The sequence below is a fragment of the Lepidothrix coronata genome, unplaced genomic scaffold (assembly GCF_001604755.1).
Source record: "Lepidothrix coronata isolate B3197 unplaced genomic scaffold, Lepidothrix_coronata-1.0 Scaffold199, whole genome shotgun sequence".
NCBI classification, from domain to species: domain Eukaryota; kingdom Metazoa; phylum Chordata; class Aves; order Passeriformes; family Pipridae; genus Lepidothrix; species Lepidothrix coronata.
The window spans coordinates 1,075,623-1,092,611 of NW_016690379.1; the positions used below are offsets into that span (position 1 = coordinate 1,075,623).

General features: G+C 65.1%; 1 protein-coding gene across 5 annotated transcripts in view; it reads left to right on the plus strand.

Annotated features, from left to right (window-relative positions):
• Positions 1-3,491: 3,491 nt before the first annotated feature.
• PLEKHA6 (pleckstrin homology domain containing A6) overlaps positions 3,492-16,989 on the plus strand; it is a 44,214-nt gene continuing 30,716 nt past the window's right edge. Inside the window, exon 1 of one of the 5 annotated variants that reach the window (XM_017832239.1) lies at positions 3,492-3,560. The gene's annotated coding sequence lies outside the window, so the exon portion shown is untranslated. Of the gene's footprint in view, positions 3,561-4,760; positions 4,785-15,009; positions 15,173-16,989 lie in introns of those variants that run through there. The other 4 variants (XM_017832226.1, XM_017832234.1, XM_017832236.1 and 1 more) reach the window with 4 other exon arrangements.

The window sequence follows — 16,989 nt, forward strand, 5'->3', positions numbered from 1 at the left end:
TGCAATGGGAGACCCCAAAAAGCTGAGCCAGCAGGAGCTGCCGTGTGCTGGGGAGGGCTGGGGGCACTTGGGGTGATGTGGGAGGTGATGCTGCATCTCCAGCATGGGGTTTCCAGATTCTTGTGGGGGCTTTTGCCTTCTACTGAGGCTCCCTGTGGCCTCTGAGACCTGTTGCCAGTGGGGAGGGGACACAAGTGGCTTTAGAATTGCAGTGTGAGCGTGTGAGAGTCATCACAGCAGGACACAGCACCCCACGAGGGTCACGATCGCCCCTCAGCTCCCTGCCCACACACTCCTGTCCTTCTCCAGCGCTGCCTTTCCCGGGGGGGTCCCTCTGTGGGTGCCCCCCAGTGAAGGGAAGCCTCGGTGGGACACTGGGCATTGCTGCAGTGCAGCCCCCAGCCCACAGCAGGGCTGGCAGGGAGGGCAGGGGCAGTGTGGGGCGAGGGAGGGTGACCCCTGGCTCTGCCCTGTCCTTGCAGGGCTGCCCCGAGGCTGGGAGGTGGACACCACGATGCACGGGGGCCTCTACTTCATCAAGTAAGTGGGGAGGGCCTGGGGGGGAGAAGCTTCTGCCTCCTGCTCCCGAGAACCTTTGCATCCCGGGAGGAGGCTGGTCCTTGCAGGGATTACCTGGGCTGCTCTTTGCAGGGCTTAGCAGGGCCCAGACCCGGCTTTAGGGTCTGTCCTACCCCTGGGGCTGCCGGGGCAGGTGAATCCCACCCTGTCCCTGCCCACACTCCTGTGCTGAGTCCCTGTTCCAGATGCAAAACTCTCCTCTGAGGGCTCTGGGAGCTCCAGGGGGGTGTGGGCGAACCAGCCGGCCCCCCATCCCACGTCATCCCTCGGGGGAACATCCCCCGGAGCCCGGGGGGGCTTTCTGGGGGGCCCTGCAGCTCTGGGAGGGGGTGGGTGACGCCGGGGGTCCCCGGGGCGCTCCCTGCCCGGGGCAGAGCACGGAGCAGGCTGTGCTGGCTGTGCCGAGCGTAACCCAGGGAGGATCCAGCCCCAGGGGCTGCTCCTGGTTCATCCTGGAGGGTTGTCTCCCATTCCCTCTTGCCCCCTCCTTGCCTGCAGTGCCGGAGCCGGGCCCTGGCGGGGTGATGTGGTGTCTAGACAGGCCGAGCTGCGGGCTGTGCTCCGGCTGCTGCCGGCTGGGGGGGTGCCAGGAGGGATCTTTGGGCCCGTCCCTATCTGGCTGCCGGAGGTTCCCCTGTGTGCCCAGACGGCCGTAAACCCGGCGAGAGCAAAGATCCCGAGTCGGCGGGCTGGGGGCTGGAGCAAAGCACCGGGATTATCCAGTCTAATCTGGGAGCAGAGACAAGGTGTCCTTGAGCCAGCCCCGTGCTCGGATCGTGCAGCCACAGCCGTGGCCCGGAGTGGGGCTGGGGCTGCCCTGTGACCCTCCTGCTCGGGTTGGAGCCTTGTGTGCCTGCAGCACGTCTGTCCTGCTCCCCCCGGGCAGGGATCACCTTCCCTGAGCACCACAGCTCCTGGGAATGGAGCAGGGAGCGGAGCTGGCACTGGATCAGGGCTGGAGAAGGGTCCTGCCAGCCCCACCTGAGCCACCACGGCTTAGGGGACCAAGTGGTGCCCCCTGTGTCCCAGAGATGGCGCTGGGGCTGGCACGGCGGTGGCAGGGCCCAGCTGTGGATAAGGGAACCACCGGCTCCACGTGATGCTGGGCTCCCTCCCACCTGTGCCAGCCTGGAGCGTGGAAGGGCAGCACCCAATCCCTGAGCCCTGTCCAGGTGCTTCCATGGGAAGCACTGCTGGTAAAAGGGATCTTTTCCACCTCAAACCTACCCCCAGCTCTGCCTGTAGAAGGAAGGGCCCTGCTGTGTCTGTGCCTTCGGGCTGGGAGCTGCTCCAGCAGCACCCTGTGCCTCGTGCCATGCAAGGGAGAAGGGAATACCCAGACCCCAAACTGGCTGGGGGTGCTCAGCTTGCTGAGAGAGGCTGGGGGGGGCTCCCCCAAAAGCTCCCCAGTTGCTCCTGGGCTTCCAGAGCTGTTTTGCAGCTCTCAGGGGGCTCCTGGGTGGCAGGAGGGCAGTGGGGGTAGAGCTGCCCCAGTGGATCCATGATTTCCATGGAGCAGGGGAATGGATGGGGACAGTGGCCTTGGAGAGGGGGCAGCTGTAACTTTGGGGGTACAGGGGCCTGCTGTGGGCTGGCAGGGAGGGAGGGTCTCACCCACCACTGTGGGGGATGCAGGAGGCAGAGCATGCAGTGAAAGCCACCCCCTGCCCAGCCCCTAATGCCCCACTGGGGGGATTATGGGATCAAGGGCAGCCGCCGGCTTTTCCTTCCAGGAGAGCCCCCGTGTCCCCCCACCAGCTCAGTGGGGAGGATGAGAGGTCCCCCCTGAGGGGTCTGAGCCCGAGGTGGGTGCAGGCAGGGCCCCACTGGGTGCAGGCAGGGTCCTGCCGTGGGCCCAGCAGCTCTGACAGGCAGAAGTAGGGCAGTGCCATGGATCAGGGCAGTGCCATGGATCAGGGCACGGTGCCATTGCTGTAGGGCTGCTATCTGCAGCCCCAGTGCCTCCGTGCCCAGCTCTGGGAGCCACCCTGCCACCAGGCCAGGGCTGGGGGCCTGAGCAGGGCTGGGGAAGGCCCTGCCAGCCCCATCTGTGCCATCACTGGCCCTCAGCAGGGCCCAGGGGAGAGAGGGGTGGCCTTTGTGCTCCAGGGGTGCAGTGGCTGTTGGGAGCTCTCTTGCTGCCCATCCTCTGCATCCTCTCCCTGCAGGTAGCAATTCTGGGATGCAGAGTCTGGAATTGCTGCCTGACCCACTGCAGAGGGTTCCACGATGTGGCTGGGAACAAATGAGCTTCCCTGTCCCAAGGGATGCAGGATGGAGGGGGAAACAGGGGCCCGGCTGCTTCCCCAGGGATGCAGTGGGATGTGCAGTCCCGGCTGCTCCCTCCGTTCTGGGATGTGGGGAGGGAGCGTGGTCCAGGCTGTCCCAGGAGATGCTGGGATGCAGAGGGGAGCGTGGTCCAGGCTGTCCCCCTGTTGAGATGCAGAGGGTGCACAGTCCTGGCTGTCCCCCTGATGACGGGACTCAGGGAGGGGGGGATCTCTTCTGGCTGCCCCCTCAGTGCTGGGATGTGGGGGCAGCGCGATCCCAGCTGCCCCCCCGATTCCAGGATGCAGAGGGGAGCGTGTTCCAGGCTGTCCCTCTGATTCCGGGGTGCCGCGGGGAGGGGGAGCGCGATCCCGGCTGCTCCCCAGGGAAGCGGGGTGTGTGTGTGTGTGCGGGGGTGGGGGGAGCGTGGTCCAGCCCCCCTCGTGGGGTCGCGGGTCCCCCCGGTGGGGCACGGGGGGGTCTGTGCTGTCCCCCCGGGGGGATGCTGAGGCGGGGGGCGGTGGGGGCGGCGCGGCCCCCCCGCCGTGCTCGGTGCCAGCCCGGCGTCACGTGCCGCTCGGTGGCCCCCGAGCATGCCCAGCTCCGGCTGCGGCTCCGGCTCCCGCTCCGGCTCGGGCTCGGGCTCGGGGTGGCCGGGAGGATGCTGCGCCCGTAGGCAGCGCGGGGGGACCGGCCGCTGCCCGCCCCGCACGGTGAGTGCCTCCGGCGCGGCTCCCTTCCTTCCTCCTCCTCCTCCTCTTCCTCCTCCTCCTCCTCCTCCCGGGCGCTGCAGGGGGGGCGCGGAGCGGCAGCGCATCCCCTCATCGCGTGGGGGGGAGCGAGCTGGGCAGGGGGGGCTCTCTTGGGAAAAGGGGGGTGTCTGTGCTCCGGCCCCGTGGGCAGAGCAGGGTGCGCTGTGGGGGTCAGCACCCCTTGCGCCCCCCAGGGTCCCCCTGCACCCCCTGCTCCTCCTGTCGAGCTTTCGGTGAGAAGTGGGGACCCCCCCGAGCTGTCCCCGCCGTGTGTTTGTGTGCTGCGCGCTGGTTTGTGCCCCCGGACCCCCCCAGCTGCGGGCTGAGACCCCCTCGGTTTGGACCCCTCAGGCTGAGACCCCCCAGGCTTGGACCCGGCTCCACATACGGGCAGAACAGTGTTTGGACAGGACCCGTCCCTTGGGGCACTGTTTTAGCACCCCCAAACCCCGGGCTGGTGCCGGGGGGGGGGGCCTCGGATGGGCCGGACCCCCCAGCCCCGCGTGCGCGGCCGGACCCCCGCGCCGGGCGCTTTTCTGCGGGCACGGGACGGGATGTGATGGATGGAGCCGAGATGTCGCGTCTGGCGCTTCCCGGGGATCCGAGACCTTCCCTTGGCTTCGTGGCTCGTCTCGCTGCCTGCCGAGAGCGCAGAGCCGTCCTCCTCCTCCTCCTCCTCCTCGGTGGGGAGGAAGAGCTGCGCTGCTGCGCCGTGCGGGGCTCCCGGGCCCCCCTGCCCCGGGTGTCTGGCGGTGCCGGAGACGCGCGAGCCGCAGCCGCTGCCCTGAGCCCTCAATCGCAGCTTTGTTGCGCCGCTGCGAGATCTGAGGGAACAGGGGCTGATTCATCACATGATGGGGCATGTTAATACGCCACGAGTCTATTAAACCCCAGCGGAAGGGGCTGGACCGGCCGCCCTCCCGCGGGGCTCGGGGGGGACCCCAATGCCGGCCGCGGGACCCCCGTGCACGATGGGAGGGGGGACGGCCCCTCCATCACCTCTGTGCGGGGTCTTTGCCACCCTCCGAGGGCTGCGGAGTGGGAGGGCTGAGTCCCGTGCTCGGTGTGATCCACCTGGCCCCGCCATCCCCCCGTGACGTGCCGCGGTCCCTTGGGTGCAGGGGGGGCCGAGCCCCCGCTCCAGATGGCCGCGGGAGCCGCTCCGTAATCCCTGCGTGCGGGGAGGTGAGAGGGGAGCTGCAAAAGGGGGGTGTGCGTGGCCATCCCGGGGCGAGGAGGGGAGCGGGGAGGCCGGGAACGGAGGGAGCCGGGGTGGCATTTGCTGCGGGAATGGTCCCCCCGGGCAGGCGAGGCTGCGGCGCCGCGCGGCTCTGCAGCCGGAATCGGCAGCACCCGGCGGCTTCTCCCACTTCTGCGCGTCAGGAGCGTTTGCATCCCCGCTGTGCATCCCCCTGTGCATCCCACGGCGCATCCCGTTGCTAATCCCACTGTGCATCCCACTCCGAGCCCCCGGCTCGTCCCGCGGTGCAGGGCCGTGCACACGCGTGTGCTCACGTGTGCGCTCACCGGGTTCCGTGTGCGTGTGGCTGCTCCCGTTCCCTCCCCTGAGCCCCGCTGGCATTACCTCATCGGGAAGGAGAGTTCCTGTCCTGCTCCAACCTGTGCCGGTCCCTCTTGTCCCCTTCGCTCTGCCGAGGGAGGACGAGGTTTCCCAAGGGAGCTCTTTCCCTCCTCCCTGGCAGCGCTGTGGCTTTGGGGACACCCGGTGCTGCCACCCACCCCGAGCCACCCCCTCAGGGACCCAGAGCCAGGATTAGGACTCCCAGAGAGGAGGAGGTGGCTGAGGCATTAGAATTCCTGGGCATCTGCTAAAAATCCCATGGGAAGCACAATGCCAGGCCCTTCCGGCCTGGCTGTGTGTGCCCCGGGCAGAGCCTGCCAGGGGAGCAGCCTCTGCACCCCCAGCCCACGCCAGGGACCTCGGCAGGCCCTGAACCCCCTCCTGCTGCACTGGGCCCCCAATGCCCCATCAGTCAGGGAGAGGGGCTATGGGGAGGGGTCCCTGCCTTCCCAGGCAGGGCCTGGCACAGGGGTCCCCCCTGGCAGATGCAGTGACAGGGTGACGCCTGGCACCGGGCCGGCGCTGGCCTTGCTGGGAACCGTGTTTTCCTGCTGAGTTCCCATAGAAACAGGCGGGAGCAGCCGCTGGGCTGGCGAGGATGAGGGAGAGGAGGGATGGGCAGGAGGGTGAGCTCCATGGCTGGCACTGCCGGGGTGAGGCGGCTGCGCTGGGTGCCAACTGCTGTGAGGGCACCAGTGACCGTGACCGTGACCAGTGGCTGCTCCCTGCCATGGGGAAGGGACACCAGCATTGCCCTGGCCACAGGTCACCGTGCCTGTGTGTGTGTGTTTTCCCTGTGTGTGTGTGTTTTCCCTGTGTGCGTGTGTTTTCCCACGTGTGTGTTCACACCCCCGCCCCGCAGCCAGGCCTGGCATCGGGCACAAACACCACCCCAGATGGGCAGCGAGGGGTTTAATCCCCCCAAGGCCTTTTGAACCCGTGGCAGCCGGGCAGGGCCGTGGGTTGTCTCCTGCTCCATCTGTGCCCCCGGGAATCAGCCGGGCCGGGGATTTCTCCTGGCCGGCTTTGCGGGCTGGCAGGGAAAGCGCGGCCCCGGCTCCGCCGCCGCTCCTCTCTCTCTCCCAGGCGTCGGTAGTAGCATCCCCCACTCCTGTTTTCCTTAGCTGGAAACATGATAATCCGCAGCAGGCAGGAACAGTGCGTCGAGGAATGTGCTGTCTCCTCTCCAGCCTCCTTCCTCCCCGGGATTCTCAGCCCTACACCCACCCAGGGAAGTCCTGCTCCTCAGGCAGCCCCTGCCCGCAGCCCCACGGGGAGGTGGGTGCCTCGTGCCCTGCCAGCCCTCTGCTCCCAAACATCCCTGTTTTCCTGGCGCTGCGGGAGAGCAGCCCCCTGCATGTGGCACAGGCAGACGGAAACCTGCAGAGAGAGGGAGGGGGGATGTGTGTTGTGTCCCACCCCCCAGCCCTGCCTGCTCCTTCCACCATCCCAAGCTGGAAAACGCCCTGGGAATGGGTTGTTCAGGGCAGGCTGTTGTTTTTCAGCGTGGATTGGGTTTGGTTTCAGTTTTCACTCGGTGGCAGCAGCACAGGGAGCCCATTCCAAGCCTGTTTGGAGCCCGGTGAGGGCTCCCCAGCAGCGGCTGCGGGGTGAGGTGGCTCTGGCCCTGGCATGCAGGGAATCAGGTTGGATCCAGGGAATCAGGTTGGATGGTGGCAGTGGCCGGTTGTGCCCTTAATCTGTGAATTCGCTAAAGCTCTTTAATAAAGATTCAAAGTCACCAACTTCTCAATTAAGGGATGAGGCAGCTCTTGATCCCTGTTTCTGGGTCAGGCGGAGAAAGGCCATTTAAGACCTGGGCGACTCCTTTGATGTTTCCAAGGGAGAGGACTGGGATAAACACCTGGCCAGCGTGGGCTGGGCACCAGGACGTGGGCTGGGCACCAGGACGTGTGGCTTGGCCACCTCTGGGGCAGGACCTGGAGCCTGGAGTCCAACCCCGGCTGTTCCTGAGTCATGGGCTGATTTTTGGGAGAAAGTGGAGCTGCTGGAGCGAGTCCAGAGGTCACGGAGGTGCTCCAAGGGCTGGAACAGCTCTGCTCTGGAGGCAGGCTGAGGGAGCTGGGGGTGTTCGGCCTGAAGAGACCTTAGAGCCCCTTCCAGTGCCTAAAGGGGCTCCAGGAGAGCTGGAGAGGGACTTGGACGGGGGCCTGGAGTGACAGGACAAGGGGAAATGGCTTCCCACGGCCAGAGGCAGGGGTTAGGTAGGATATTGGGATGAAGTTCCTCCCTGTGAGGGGGGGGAGGCCCTGGCCCAGGTTGCCCAGAGAAGCTGTGGCTGCCCCATCCCTGGAAGTGTTCCAGGCCAGGTTGGATGGGACTTGGTCTAGTGGAAGGTGTCCCTGCCCATGGCAGTAGGTGGAACAAGATGGTCTTTAAGGTGCTTTCTGACCCTAACTATGATCCTATGATCTCTCCCCCTCTCCCCGTGGAGCACGGATGCTCCCTGCTGTGTGGTGCTGGTGATGCTCTGGGATGCCCTGGGCAGTGCCACCGGCCTTGCAAGGTACTGCCACTGCCACACTCTCACTGAGGTCGAGAGGGCCCTGTCCAGCCCCATCCAGCTCTCCCGGAGCAACCAGGGGGGCTCAGGAGTTTGGTTGGACCCTTTGGACTCAGCAGGAGGGTCTCCTTGCCCTCTGGGTGTGCCCATGGGTGGTCTGCACCCTGCCAGGGTCCCCCCCTGCTCTCCAGGGTGCTTCTAACCCTCTGTTTACCTCAACAACAGCCGCTCACATGGGTGTTAATTGCAGGAGCTGGCAAGGCACTAATTAGGGGATAATGAGACGCCTTTTGTGTGTGCGTGGCTGCCTGGTGACAGATGCCCCTCTCCAAACAGCCGGCGGGTTGGTGATGTTCCATGTCCATGATCCCTCTGGGCCGTGTCCGTGATCCCCCTGTGTGTGTTGGTGAACCCCCTGTGCCGTGTCCATGATCCCCCTGTGCCATTTCCATGATCCCCTCGTGCCATGTTCCTGATCCCCCTGGGCACGCTGGTGATCCCCCCGTGCCATGTCCACAATCCCTCCCCTGTGCTGTGTCCATGATCCCCCCGGGCCGTGTCCCACTAATCCCTCTCCCTGGCTGCTCCAGCCTGGCACACTGGGGCAGCTTGGAGGTTTCTCAGAGCCCCAGAGGATCAGAGGAGCTCCCACCCCTGTGCTGGGGGACGTGGTGGCTGTGCAGCTGCTCCGAGCCCCCGAGTCCCGCCGGTGATTCCGCGGCCGCCGGAGCCTTTCAGCGCAGCCCTTTGTTCTCGGAGCAGGGAGGCAGGATCCGGCCGAGGAGGGCTCAGCATCCCCTGTACCATCCCTCCCCACACTCGTGTCCACATCCCTGGGTGACTGGAGCTGGGGACTGGGACTGGGCTTATCGTGGTGGCGACCGAGCAGAGAGAATCCTCCCGCATCCTCCTGCTCCTTCCCACATCCTCCCTCATCCTCCCGCTGCTCCAGCACCCGTGTTCCTGCCGCTGCCGCTGGCGGCAGGGCCGTGTGTTCCTGCTGAGCAGCGAGAGGCTGTTGTTGCTCTCCTCCTGCCTGCAGCCACCGGGAACACGGAGCCGGCGCTCCACTCTCAGCATTCCTTACGTAACGCCGGCAGCGGCTCCGGCAGCGGCTCCGGCAGCTCGGCGGCACCGAGGCCTGGACCTCGCACCCAGGGGAGGGCACCGTGCTGGGGAGAGGTGTGTGGCTGCTGGATGCCTCTGTGGCACGGTGGGAGCACCGGCACGGGTGTCAGCGGCTGGGCTGAGCGGGAGAGGCCTCTCCCTGTGCTGTCCCGGAGAGCTGGGAATGCTGTGCCGTGGGTCGGGCTCCCGGCAGAACAGCCAGGACCAGTCTGGCAGCACCGGCAGCCTGCCAGCCCTGCTGGGCCGGTCCCACGGCAGCCGGGGGATGAGCCCTGTGCTCATCCCTCATCCCGAGGCACCTGCAGTATGGAGCTGCTGCACGCCCGGGCCATGCGGTGGGCGCTGGGGACTGTGCTCCGTGCCAGGTGAGGATGGGGGGGGTGGGCACAGCATCCTCAGGGGAAACAGCTGGAAAACCCCACCCCGCTGGCACTGCCCCAGGCAGCCGCACACCCCCAGCCTGGGCTGGGCACCCAGGAGGGTTTGAAGGGCCAGGGTGGGAGGTCTGGGACCCTCCATGGTGGGCACTGAGCCGTGGTGGGTGATGGGTGCTGCGGTGCCAGGGATCCAGGGATCCAGGGCTGATGGCAGCCAGGGCTGAGGGGGTTCCAAGGGCTCCGTGGGGGTGACGAGGACGGGCCCGGGTGCAGCTCAGGGTGAGTTCAGCACCGTCATTCCCCAGTGCCAGTGTCTCACCCCATCCTGCTCTGCCACCTCTGTCCCGCTCTGTGGCTACAGGAGGTGAATCCCCCTCCTCCCTGGCTGTGCAGGGATCTACTTCCAGCAGTGGAAAACCCTTTGGCAGTGGCGGGGTTGTGACTTTGTGTGTCTCAGGACCCAGCAGGCAGGTGCAGGATGAGGCAGCCAGACCACGCTGGAATTCCATGGCTGGAATTGGGCAGCTCTGCATCCCTGACACCGAGAGCACATCCAGGGGCAGCTCAGCTCCCACTTCACATCCTGCTCTTCCTTTTCACCCACGTCCTCGCACTCCCTGGAGTCACCATCGCTTGTCCCCGTGTCCCATGTCCTCAGGGGTCCCACAGCCAGGACCTGCACCCCAGGGGCTCAGCTCTGCTCCCCCTTTGCAGGGTGATGCTCGAGGGGGGGTCAGGAGGACCCCCAAACTCCCGTCTCCCAGCCGCCTGCTCGATGTACTGAAACTAATTTTCCAGCCTTTATTCTTCCGGAGAATTTGAAGAGGCGATTGCACCCTCAGGGCCCAGAAAGCTCAGGCAAATCAGGAGATAGAAATCTGCCTCTGTGGGATTGTTTTGGAGCCAACTGCCTGGTGCCAGTGTGCCAGATCCGGGGGGCTGGGGGGGTCCCGGGGCTGGGGGGGTGTTCCCTGGCTCCTCAGCTGGGCCGATCTTCTTTGCCGGCTCTGCCACGCGAGCGCAGGGGGATTTTTGGTTTTTTCCCCCCTCCTTTTTTGCCGTCGTTTTTAAACGCCTGTTTTGCGGATGTGCAAAGGCAGTGACCTTTCCCGGGGCCGCCCGGAGCTCCGGCTGCTCTCCCGCCTGTCAGGGAGATGAGGGATTCGGGAGCTACGTGCAAACTGCCGGGCCTCGGGGCTCCCACACTCAGCTGCAATCGCGGTGATGAGTTCCCGGAGGGGAGGAAAGAGCTCGTTTCCCATCTCTCCCCGTGTGCCCGGAGATGCCAGGCCCTTCACCAGCCGCCAGTGCTGCTGCTCCCCGTCCTCCTGCAGCTCCTCCCTGCCAGCTGTTATTGGTGTGACCTTGTCCCCGTGGCCGAGGGGGGGGCTCCGGGGGCAAAACGTCCCCCTGTCCCCCTGAGGGCCTCCCGGGATGGGCGGCGTGGGATGGGCACGGGGCACAGGGATGGGTGCCAGGGGGAATGGTCTGGCTCCTGCCCCTGACCACTGGCTCCCAGCCATCTGTCCCCTTCCCCAGTGTCCTTGGTGGCCTCCCTGGCTGTGGACAGGCCCACGCTGGCCCACCACAGATAACCAGGAGCCGGCAGGAATGTTATTTATGCGGGTAAAGTTCACCTGCCCCCAGGAGCTGTCCTGGCACAGGCTCACGGGGTTCGGGGTGACCAAAAGCAGGGCTGTCCTGTCCCTGGGGTGACAGGGTGCCCTCTGTCCAGGTGCCACCAAGCCCTGGCTCTGGTGGGAGCAGGCTCAGGCTCCCAGGAGGGTGCTCATGGGCAGCAGAGCAGAACAGACCCCAATTCCCAGTCCTGTGGGGGCATCCTGGGATGCCAGGGCGAGGGTGGTGGGATGGGGCTGGCGGGGTGGGGGTGCTCTGGTGCTCTCCAGCGAGGCAGAGCCATTGTTGGTGGTTTTGGGGTGCAGGGGAAGGTTGGTGCTGTTGGATGCCCCAGGGCAGAGGCAGGGAGCAGGATGCCTTAAATAGGGAAACTGAGGCACGGAGCCAGCCCGGTGGGAATTAGAGCCCGTGACCTCCTGTGCCTCCGTCTGACGTGTCCCATCCCTGCTCCAGAGAGCTCCCGAGGTTTCGGGGGGGTGGGGTGGGGGGTGTGCCTGTGCGCACGTGCCCTCCCTGGCACCCAGCAGCCCCATTTCCTGATCGGGTTTGGGTGTTGCCATCATATAATTAGTCGGTAATTGCTCTCTAATGAGGCAGCAGTCCTGCGGCGTCTGCGCTTCAGAGGGCTTCCCCTGCCCCGCGCCGCTCCCCGCAGCCCCCCAGGGTCGCCCCCCGAGCCCCGGCCCCCTCCGCGGGGTCTGTGCTGGCTCCTGCGAGCGGGATGGAGAGATCTGGGGCGGGATGTCCGCAGAGGGGTCTCCTCCGCGCTCGTCCCCTCCCAGCGGGTGGCACTGGGGGCGCCGGGCGGTGGCGTGTGCCCGCAGTGCCCGTGCCAGCCTGGCAGCCTGCCCCGGCTCCTCTCAGCGCTGCCTTTCACTCCCTCCTGGCACCCGCCCCGCTGCCTCCGGGGCTCTTTGGGGATTTCCTCTTGCCTCGCCCCCGCTCGTCCCCGCTGGCACGGTCACCCCGCTGGCAAGGTCCCCTTTGCCTGACCCGTGGCCCCCGTGCCCTCCTCCCGCGCCGCCCCAGGGGAACAGCCACCCCACCCTGACCCCGTGTCCCCCCCAGTGCCACCGAGTGGGTGCCCCGCTCCTCTCCCGACCTCCAATCCCGTTCAATCCCCCTCCACCCCGCGGCGGAACAGAGAGTGCCAGGTATTTTTAGCCTGGCACGGATGCTGGGAGGCAAACACGCGTGGAGGGGGGTGTTTTGGTCTTTTTTTTTTTTTTTTTCTCCCTTAATCCTCCTATTTTAAAGGCCAGGCTGGCTCTGCCGGGGGTGGGGATGCCCACGCACTGGCAGATCCCGTGTGGAGATCCTGGGAACGGATGGGGTAACACCGAGTTCGCCTGGGAAGGAGAAGGGGACGGGCACCAGGGCAGAGCCCCTCTTTTGGGGCGACCCCGGGAGCTGCTCTGCCCTCCCCGGGGTGGGTTTCCATCCTCCTGCCCTGGGATGTGCCGTCACCCCTCGGGGGATGCTCAGCCCCAAATGTGGTGAGAGGCATCGAGGAGGAGGAGGAGGAGGAGAAAGGAAGAGGAAGGCTCAGGTGTGTGTGCCAGCCCCAGTGAAGTCCACGTGCCCCTTGCTCGCTCCCGGGGGTTTGTTTTCCTGGGCACAGCTCTCCTTTCAGCTCGGCTGAGCAGCAATGAGCAGCAATTCCGGTTTTTATGGCGGCCCCAACGACGCCGGGCTGGGGGTGCCCCCCCTCGCCCCCCCTGCTGCCAGGGTTCTCCTGACAAATCATTTGCTCTGTTGCGTGTTTTTTGGTGTTTCTGGGTTTTTGGTTTTTTTTTTTTTTTAAATTAATTTTTCCCCTTTCCCCTGAATCAAGTGGCTTGTCTGATTTGGAAAAAAACAAGCAGTGGGGAATGTAATGAATCTTTTAAAGCTCCTCAAGGTGAGAGGTTGTAGGAGGGGGGTGCTGGGGGGGCGTTTGGGGTGTGCTGCACCCCTCAGCCTTGGGGTGCAGGGCTGGAGGAAGGGTTTGTGGTATCAGCGAGGCTGCCTGGGGCCTTATCTTATCCCTGGGCTTATCACCAGACATGCTTGTGCTGCAGATAAGCAGGACCTTGGGTTCAGGCGCGGGTTGTTTGGGGGGAGATGCTCCGTGTCCCGGTGCTGGGGCCCCCTGGGCAGCAGGGATGTGCTGGGGGGGGCTGAACCCCCCGCTCAGGGGTGGAGGGTCCCTCTGTGGCTCCCCAAAAGCTCGGTGTGTGAGGGTGGGAGCACAGAGCAGCCCCTCCTGCAGCCTCTGAGCTCCCACAGGCAGGCAGAGGAGGCTCCTTCCCTTGCTTTGATGGTGCAGGAACCAGGGCTGGGAACAGCCTGTCATGTTTGGCCCTGTCCCTTCTTCTCTGTGAGCTAAACAAAGCGGAGAAAAATCCATTTTTAGGCCAACTTGGTGGCTGTGGGCTCATCTAGGTGCTTAAGTAGAAGAGCTGGATTCAAAACACCCGAGGAGGAGCCCCAGCTTCAACCCTGACCCCCAAAATCTCACTCTGTGCCTGGACCAGAGTGAGTCAGTGGTCTCTGCTCCGTTCCCAGGGATTTGTGTGTTGCTGGAAGATGATGATTTTGGTTGCTGTGGGGCCGTGTTGGTGTGACCAGAGGAGCTGGAGAGGGAACTGTCTGTGCCCAAGCACTGCCCAGTGCTCACAGGGCACACAGTGGGTGCTGTCCCGGGGGGCCAAAGTCCCTCGGGGTGGCCCTGGGGAGGAAATCCCTGCCCGAGGCTGCCTCACCCCCTCATCCCCAGTCAATCCAGCCTCTCCAAAGGCAAATTTGCTCTTCCAAATTACCCTCGTGGTATGCTGGGGGTCAGGGTGCTGCAGGGGCTGGACCCACCATGCAGGTGCCCCATGGGAAGGGTCCCCCTGCCCTGCGCCCTGGTGCCGTGTCCGTAGGGGCTCTGGGGGCAGCTGGTGGCCCTGCCCGGGGGGGAATGGATGGCAGGGGGTGCCCCAGGAGCTCCTGCTGTGCCTCCCCGTGATCAGGCAGGGCCGGGAGCTCGGCAGGCAGGTGGCTGGGGCGATGCTGCTGCTCGTAAACAGGCTGGGATTGTTTGTGCGCCCCAGGGCCGCTTGTGCAACCGGGGCGGGGAGCTGGGAGCTGGCTCGGAGCACTGCGGGGCTCCCCACACCCCACATGGAGACTCCTTGGCCGGATCCAGCCCCGGGAGCACCGGGAACACGAACTGCCCCTTCTCCACCCCGAGCTCCCCAGCGCAGACGTGGCTGCAGGATGGAGAGGACCCCACGGATGTGCCCACTGGGATCCTCTCCCTGCCACGGAGCAGCTTCAACCCCAGCCAGGAAAGCAGTTTTGGGACTCCCCTTTGCCATGGGCGATGCCTGGGACTGTCCCTGTGTCCCTGAGCAGGACACACCACATGGCCACGGCAGCAGAGCCCAGCCTTTGTCCTGGTATGTGGCCACCCCGGTTCTGGGCTGCGCCCGGAGAACTGGGAAAAACAGGGCAGGGGTTTGTCTTTCGGGGTGTTTTGACCCACTGGAGGAAGCGCGGGAAGCCCTTCCACACCAGGAAGTCCCGCGGTGGCACGAGGAAGTCCTGGGGTGGCACAGTGTGGCCACAGCCTGGCTCTCAGCCAGCAAGTCCCTGGCGAGTGGAGGGTCCCACCGGGATGGCAACGGGCTCCCACCACCCTGGGTGCCCTCAGTTCCCCTCACTGCCGGGTGAGGGGGAAGTTTTCCGTGACCACAGGTGACCAAGTCACCTGATCCCGGGAGGTGCTGAGCCCTTCCCGCCTGTTTTACGAGGTTAAAAACTGCACTATTTGCTTTTCCCACATTGCCAGTTTGTTCCCATATCGCCAGGAAGGTGGTGCCCATCCGGTGCCCGCCGGTGGGTCCCTCCCCCCTTTCCCAAAGTGCAGAGCCCGCTCCCACTGCCTGAAGTTTTTGAACTGGGAAGTTAAAATGAACCTGGAGCACGACCCAAACCAGTGTTGGGCTTCACCTTGAGGCGCTGCCAGCCCAGGGGGGGCCGGGACGGGCGGCGGGGGGGGCTCGGGCAGCGCGGCCGGTGCCACCGGAGCACTGGCAGTGCCTGGCGTGGCCGGGAGCAGCGGGAGTGGCGTGAGAGGCAGCGCACACGGGGGTGTGTGTGTGTTTATATAGGAAGGAGCCAACCTACAGGTTCAGGTTTCAGCCCTCGTTTATCAGCCGGGCTGTTCCTGCCGCGCTCGGACGCGGCGGATCCCGGAGGATCCCGGAGGCGAGCGACGCTTCTCCCCCTTCCTTCCCCACCAGCGCCGGGGGCTCCGGCCTTGGCACCGACCCACCGCCCTCCCCACGGGCAGCAGGTAGGCTGGGCCAGCTGTGGCTGCTCCGTCCTCACAGCCCCTGGCCCGTGGTGGGATTGAGGAGGGGATTGGAGGGATGGACGGAGACTCCGAGGGCTGGAGGTGCTGGAGAGGTTTGTGCGGCGCCAGGGTGGCCAAGGGTCGGGTTTGGGAGCCGCTCACCACGGGGAGGGCTCATGGGGAGGGAACACGGCCCCGGATGTCAGCGCAGGAGAGGCCCTTCCACCATTCCCGTGGGCAGGTGGCACGGCACACCGGGCACGGGCACGGGCACGGCCCTGGCGCGCGGGAAAGGCCGGCTGTGCTCTGCTGGGGGCTGAACTCCCGGCAGGAGCTGAAGGGAAGGTGTGGCAGCACGGTAAGGTTGGCACGGCGGGAGTGGGGCAGAGGCAGTGCCTGCACAGAGCTCTGCTCCCAGCCGGGATGCAGGAGGGATCCTGCCCACCCTGTGGGCTGTGGCTTGGAGGCTCTCCCTGTGCCAGGGGCTGGCTCTGAAACATGTGGGAGCTGCTGTCCCTGTCCTTAGTGAGTTGGCTGGGAATCTCCTGCAGATTCCAGCTGTGATCTCCTGGAAGTGCTGCTTGAAATCACCTCTCAGGGGAGAGGCACAGCTGTGTCACCTGCTTTGTTCCGTTTAAGGGGATGTTTTAGAAAGGCCCTTTTGAAGTGACCCTTGTCTCTGGTTTCCATCCCACTGCTCCCAGGCATCCACAGGGATGCCCAGGAGGTGGGAATGAGCTCCCCACTGCTCTGCAGTGCTGGCAGGGTGGTGGGTTTGAAGCTGAGCCTGGTCCTGGCACCATCCTGTTGTCCCCTCCCCTACTGCTCCGTCGATGGTGGATGAGGAGCTGGGCTCCCTCCTCCCAGCAGTGTGCCCTTCGCTCCATCCCAGTGCCACAGGGCCACAAATTATTTGGTGACAAGGAGGGACCTTCAGCAGCTTCTGGAGGTGCCCAGCGTAGCACAGAGCTGGGGTGTCACCTCTGTTGTCCCCACAAGGGGATTGCTCCATCCTGCTGGGACAGGAAAAGGGGGGGAGGGAAAAGGCACCAGGACAAGCCGAGTGCATGGATGGCTTTTCCCAGTTGTCGGTTTCCTGAGGAGTTGAGGTTTGTGATCACATTCCCTTGTTCATTCCCTTGATTCCCAGTGACTTCTGGGTCGCACTGGGCTGGGGACACTGGTCTGGTCTCCACGCACGTGGAGCATCCTGCCAGACCCAAACCCACAGAAAAACAGGAGTGATCTCCCACCTCTCCAGCACCCGACTGCTCTGCAGGTATCATCCCATCTGTGCCCTCTGGAAACTCGGGACAAGCCTCTGGCTCTTCCCAGTGCTGAGCAAACCAGTTCCTTGTGGGGGGCAGCCACCATGCTTGGTCCTCTCCTCCAGCTCCTTGGTCCTGACTGCCTGTGAGTGTCCTTGGGGGGATCCTGTGACCATCCCAAGGGGCTCATCCAGGCTGGCAAAGGCATCACCCAGAGCTCTCTCCAGGCTGGGACTGGCCCAGCTCCAGCGCCAGCCTGGCTTAGGGATCCCGTCCTTCCAGCTTCCCTCCCCGGGCACGGCAGATCCCGAGGGTTGCAGCTCCTTCAGGGCGCAGGGAGGGCTGGGACCACATTTATTTACATGATGCTGGGGGAGAAGGAAGGGGGAACTGGCAACAGGCTGCTTGCAAATGGGATTTCTGGGAAGTGGAAGGCTGGCGCGCGTTCAGCCTGGAACTGTCCTGATTTCCAATTGGAAACATCCCACGGTGACTAAACTTCATTCAGGGGATGATCTCGTTCTGCAGAGCTGCTGAACCAGCCCGTGG